The sequence below is a fragment of the Elgaria multicarinata genome, chromosome 9, assembly GCF_023053635.1.
Source record: "Elgaria multicarinata webbii isolate HBS135686 ecotype San Diego chromosome 9, rElgMul1.1.pri, whole genome shotgun sequence".
NCBI classification, from domain to species: Eukaryota; Metazoa; Chordata; class Lepidosauria; order Squamata; family Anguidae; genus Elgaria; species Elgaria multicarinata.
Genome location: NC_086179.1, coordinates 27,562,287 through 27,567,323, shown reverse-complemented (window position 1 = coordinate 27,567,323; position 5,037 = coordinate 27,562,287).

Genomic DNA, 5,037 nt, shown 5'->3' with positions numbered 1-5,037 from the left:
CCTGCCTCTCTTCGGCCCGCGGGACTCCCAGCAGCCCGCAGACGACAGCAGCGGGAGGCGCCGGGCCACCTCCCCTCGGCGGGGCGGGGAAGGCCGAGGCGGAAAGGAAGCGCCGACGCCGACGCCGCTCCGGCTGGAGGCGGGCAGAAAGTCCCCGGCCGCAGGGAGCCTGCGGCCGTCCCGTCCAGCCCCGCCGGAGAGAACCGCTGCTCCGAACCGGGCTCTTTCACGCGGCTTCTTGGCGGGCGGACGGCTGCCTACGACACGACACGACACGACTCGGGAGCCGCCTTTACGCACGAGCGGCGGGGCGGCTTTGGTGGAGCTCGCTCTGCCTCCGCGCCTCTCTTCCGCCCCAAGCGGGGGCAAAACACTCTGAAACGAGGAAGCGAGGAGCCGGGATGACCCCAGCGCCTCTTCGAAGGGGAGAGGGCTCGACCTGGAAGAAATTCCGGGGTCGGGATGCAGTGGAGAACTTGGTCAGTTATGCTTCCTAAGGCAAACCAAACAAGACTTCTTTTGCGGTGAAGCCCTCGGAGTTGGACTGTAGGGGCAGAAGTCCCGAGCCCTGCTCAGCGGAATGAGCAGGAGGGCTAGTTTACCGCCCACGTGCAGAATGGCTTTTGCCCCGGGGCCAAATTCCACGTCAGAGAAGCCGCGGGACTGCATTCTACCGGTGGGCGGGGCCAAAGTCCCCTCCAATACCAGCACTTTAATTTAAATAGGGTGACCCTATGGAAAGGAGGACAGGGCTCCTGTATCTTTAACAGTTGTCTAGAAAAGGGAATTTCAGCAGATGTCATATGTATGCATGGAGCACCTGCTGAAATCCCTTCTTCATCACAACAGTTAAAGCTGCAGGAGATATACTAGAGTGATCAGTTACAAAAAAGGGCAGGTCTCCTGCAGCTTTAACTGTTGTGAAGAAGAGGGAATTTCACCAGGTGCTCCATGCATACATATGACACCTGCTGAAATTCCCTTTTCTGTACAACTGTTAAAGATACAGGAGCTCTGTCCTCCTTTCCATAGGGTCACCCTAGCTTAGAGCTCTTTCTAGTAAAAACTAAGCCATGGAATAGGCATTGAAGCCTTTTATTTATTTTTAAATTTATTTTTAAATTAACAAAACAATACCCCATAATACACATTAATAAAAAGTAAATAATTTAATAAACATAAATTCTAACTTAATTCCGTTTAACATAATCATAATTAACAAAAGTGTGCTCTCCCCAACCACGGGATCTAAAGCCTTTTAGAATGGGGGTGGGGAGTGCACAAAAGTTGGGAAATCCCTGCAAGGGTGTGGCCTTCGCGGGGAGGGGGGGGGGCAGGAGGGCCAACTGTGTCCACCCAAGCCTGAGATTCTGTACCTTTGGTTTACCACCACACTTATACGGTGCATCCTTAAGGACCTTTGCTGTAAGGCCATTTGAAGTAAAGAAGTAATACACATTCCCATCTAACCAGGATGCTCCATAAGTTCATTAAGTCCAGAGTCTAACATTACCTAACTGCACCACTGGTCTTCGGACACATGAAAGATTTACAGTTTAATCCTATACATGGATACTGATTATTATTATTATTATTTCTTACTGCATTTATAACCCGCCTTTTTAATGTATTACTGCATTTATAACCCGCCTTTTTTATTTATTACTGCATTTATATCCTGCCTTTCCCCCTCTTGCAAGGCACCCAAGGCAGCTCACATCATCGTCCTCCTCTCCCCATAACAACCCAGTGAGGTTGGTTAGCCTAGAGTCAGTGACTGGCCCGAAGCCACCCAGTGAGCTTCACTGCCAAGTGGGGACCAGAACCTGGGTCTCCCGAATCCCACTCCAGAGTTCTAACCACTACACCATACTGGCTCTTGTTGTGGGATTTAGGATGTTTGCAGAGGAGGTTTTTATTGTGCAATCATACTGTCTCTTTCACAGAATTTTAGAGGGGGTCCAATGCCATGTCCTTCCATTTCTAGCCCTCCTGCCTTTGCCCACCATTTCTTCCATCTTTTTTCTTACCATAAAAAAACCTATTAAGAGAGATAAATTAGACTAGTTGTGCAATGCACTTTATTGTTAACAACAGGAACCCTCCATCTGGAATCACCGTCATTCCCAGGTAAGTATGTATAGGATGGCAGCCTGACGCTTGCAAGGTAAGCATGATTATGTGGAGTTAAGCGCCATCAGACACATTAGGATTTACTTCTGAGTAAACATGTAAAGGAGTGCACTGTCAGCCTGAAATCAAGATGGTTCTCTCGATCTCTTAAGAGACTAGCAGGCTGTACAGGGTTGGCAGGGCCATTCCAACAGGCCTGCTGAAAGACTATTTAATTTCCACCTCTTCCCTTACCGTCCCTCTTGTGTGTTGTGTCTTTTTAGATTATCAGCATGTGAACAGGGACTGCCATGTTTTACCAATTGTACTTAAGCCGCTCTGGGAGCCTATTTGGCTGAGCAGCAGGATAAAAATATTTTAAATAAAGAAATTTATGGAGGGTTACCTGGAAGTAGCTCCGATTGGACACTGTGGGTTTTATTTATTTATTTAAGGATTTTTATGCCGCCATTCAGCCAAAAAAGGCTCTCACGGCGGCTTACAAAAGTATTTCTTGACAGTCCCTGCCCACAGGCTTACAATCTAAAAGACATGACACAAACGGAAAGGGGATTGGGAGGGAGGAGGAGGAGGGGGGAAGGAAAGCAAACTCAGGCACTACAATCTTAGTTGGAAAGTTCAGCAGTTACAGTTGGTAGCAGGAGGGAGGGGGCTCTCAGCTGGAGCTGGACCCAGGCACGGTGGAGAGGTGCCTGGCTGCTGGAACCCTCACTGGTGGCCTCTGCAGAGACATAGAATTGTGTTGTAACATACAACATAGAGGATGAAGGTCCACAGCATTCCATGGCTCCTGGAGTTCCTCCCAGGGACCAGATAGTTGTAGCGTAAAGCTATGAATCGTCTCAAGAACTGTGTTGTTTTGGAAGCCTTTGTCCCTTTGTCAAAAGAACGATGGTGGGTGAGGCCTTTTCAGTTGGCACCTAAACTGTGGAATTGCACAACTGTGAAGCTTAAAAAGTGTTTCCTTAGAATAGCCAGACCAAGAATATGGTATGGTGCATTTGGTCAGCTGTGACATGGAGGGTTGTGTGTTGTGCAGGAAGTGACAGGGCAAGTATCCGAGGTCTGCATAATTGGACATCCATTGCAGCTCACACCCCAGAAAAGAATCTGCAGCCATCACAATCCCCAAAGCCTTGTGAACCAGCTGCTGCTACTACTCCTTGCTGCTGATTCTTGTTCGGCTGTCTTCTCTATGCAAGTGTTGCCCTCTGCTTGCGTTGCCCTCTGGGCAGTGATATGAATTTGGTCCAAAGAAATGAGCAGTAGCAATAGCCATAATAGCTTTACACAAATTGTGATGTGACCACACTTAGAATATTGTGCAGAGTTCTGGCTGCTGCATCTCAAAAAGGATATTGCAGAGCTAGAAACGTGCAGCCCCAATGATTAAGGTCCTTCCCCTGTGAGGCAAGGTTACAACATTTGGATCTTCTTAGCTTAGACAAAAGGTGAGCAAGCAGGCATATGAAGTGTATAAAATTATGTATGGCATGGAGAAAGTGGATAGGGGAAAGTTTTCTCTCGGTCATGCTAGAACCCGGGATCATCCCATAGCACTGAATAGTGGGGGATTTAGGGCTCATAAAGTATGTCTTCACACTTTGCATAGTTTAATTAAGGGATTCATTTACTCAGATAAAGTAACTGTACTGAAAGGAAGTTTGTGCAACATATTTAAAAGGTATACTTGGGTGCAGAGAATGCTTCCTATGAACCAGGCTGTCGATGCTCACAAATGCTGCTTTCCAGTGTGGGTGTGGGTGGGTGTTGTCATAGATTCAGGTGTTTTGAAGAATCCCTGTAGATGCTGGATCATTCAACATTTGCCGTACAAATGTATCACTCCTCAGTATGGGAAGCATTATCTGGAGACAAAACTGACCACGTGAACTAGCTTTGGGGCATTCCTGCGTTTTTCCCCGCCTTGTACATGCTGTTCATGTGCTTGCCATTTGCCTAATTACCTGTGATGTAGCATGGGTTATTGTATTGTCCAAGCCCGGCATGATGGCTTCTAAACCATGCACTGCGCCGGGTTCGGATGACACAATAGTCCATGCCACATCATGGGTAATTTGGCAATTGGTGCGCATGCGAGGGTGGGAGAAGAATCCACAGTGGCTTCTTTTCCCCCAGTGATTGTGTGAACCTGGCCAGTGACTATAAATTTTATCCCACAACTAAGTATTGGTGCCTCTTCTAACAGTTTGCTATGCTGTAATTTGTCTATACCTGTTTATTGGTGGATTACCAACCAGTTTGCTCAGCCATATGCTACACATTTGAACCTACGTATCACACTCATAATTCAGTTTCTATAGATGCAGTTTGAGTATTCAAATGCAAAGAAACAGCATAAACCAAATGGTAATAGTAGCCCAACATGAAACAAAGACAAAAGTCTCATATATTTGTTAGGTTTTAAAACACTTCAGCTTTATTGTACATTACATAAAGCTTTAAATAGTAGCCAAGAGAAATGGGACTCACTAATGAATGTCAGGAAAGAAAACTGAAATCTTCTAACGGAAGATGCGTTGAGCTGAAATAACTGTTAAATGCTGCAAATTAAGTGTACCAAGCGGTCCATTTTTAGCAGCCTACGAACAATGTTAGATCCATTATTTATCAAAAGAGGTATGCGTTTCAAGGCCTGGCTGCATTGCCACTGAGTTTAGCAGTATCTGCTTCTCACAAAAAGAATATATCTAGCCATATAAAGTACAAACTAAAAGATCAGCTCCCATGCGTATTTGCTTAGCTTTTCTTTTTGGCATTAAAAAAAGAGAGAGAGAGAGAAGAAAACAAACAGAACGATGTGGAACATTACAAAATGCGGATAAACTTCCACTTAATTCATTTCAACCCCAAAAAGCAATCCATGCGCGTATGTTCTTTCCA